This window comes from Tupaia chinensis, unplaced genomic scaffold, assembly GCF_000334495.1.
Source record: "Tupaia chinensis unplaced genomic scaffold, TupChi_1.0 Scaffold000610_1, whole genome shotgun sequence".
Classification (NCBI taxonomy): Eukaryota; Metazoa; Chordata; class Mammalia; order Scandentia; family Tupaiidae; genus Tupaia; species Tupaia belangeri.
The window spans coordinates 869110-869710 of record NW_006160129.1 but is presented as its reverse complement, the minus strand read 5'-3'; positions in this window follow the sequence as shown (position 1 = coordinate 869710).

Below are 601 nucleotides of genomic sequence, written 5' to 3'. Positions count from 1 at the left end.
TGTTCTGCTATTTTTTTTTTTTTTTTTTTTTTTCTCTTCTTCTTCTTGGCAAGTTCTCAAACTATTAGGAGGTTATTTCACCACAAAGGAACACGGACTTTAAAGCCCCTGGACAACTTCACAATGACGATAAAAAATAATAGTTAAAAAAATAACAAATTGTAGAACTAGGACTGTTTATATGTAAATTTCCCTCCCTCCCCCCCATTACGTACAGAAAAAAACATACAAAGAACATTGGATAGTTTTATATAAAACAAGCAAATACAAGAATCTGAAACTTTTCTCAAAGGCTGAGCAAGACACGAAGAATCTTTTAATGTCGCATTTAAAAAAACACATTAAATATACTATCACACACGTGGGGGACCTGGGAGGAGAGGGGAGAGTTGTCCCTGTACTCAAGGAGCAGAGATTTGGCCTGTCGAAAAGTCAGGTGAAATGAGTCACTGGAGATGCAGGGCTTGCTGCGGGGCAAGCGTGGAATTTCATAGTTACGGAGGACACCCAGACCCACCGACGCCTGTGAGAGCTGTGGGGCCTGGGCTGCCAGGGCACCCAGGCAAATGGGCTTCGCAGAGTCCTTCTGAAGCGGGCTTTG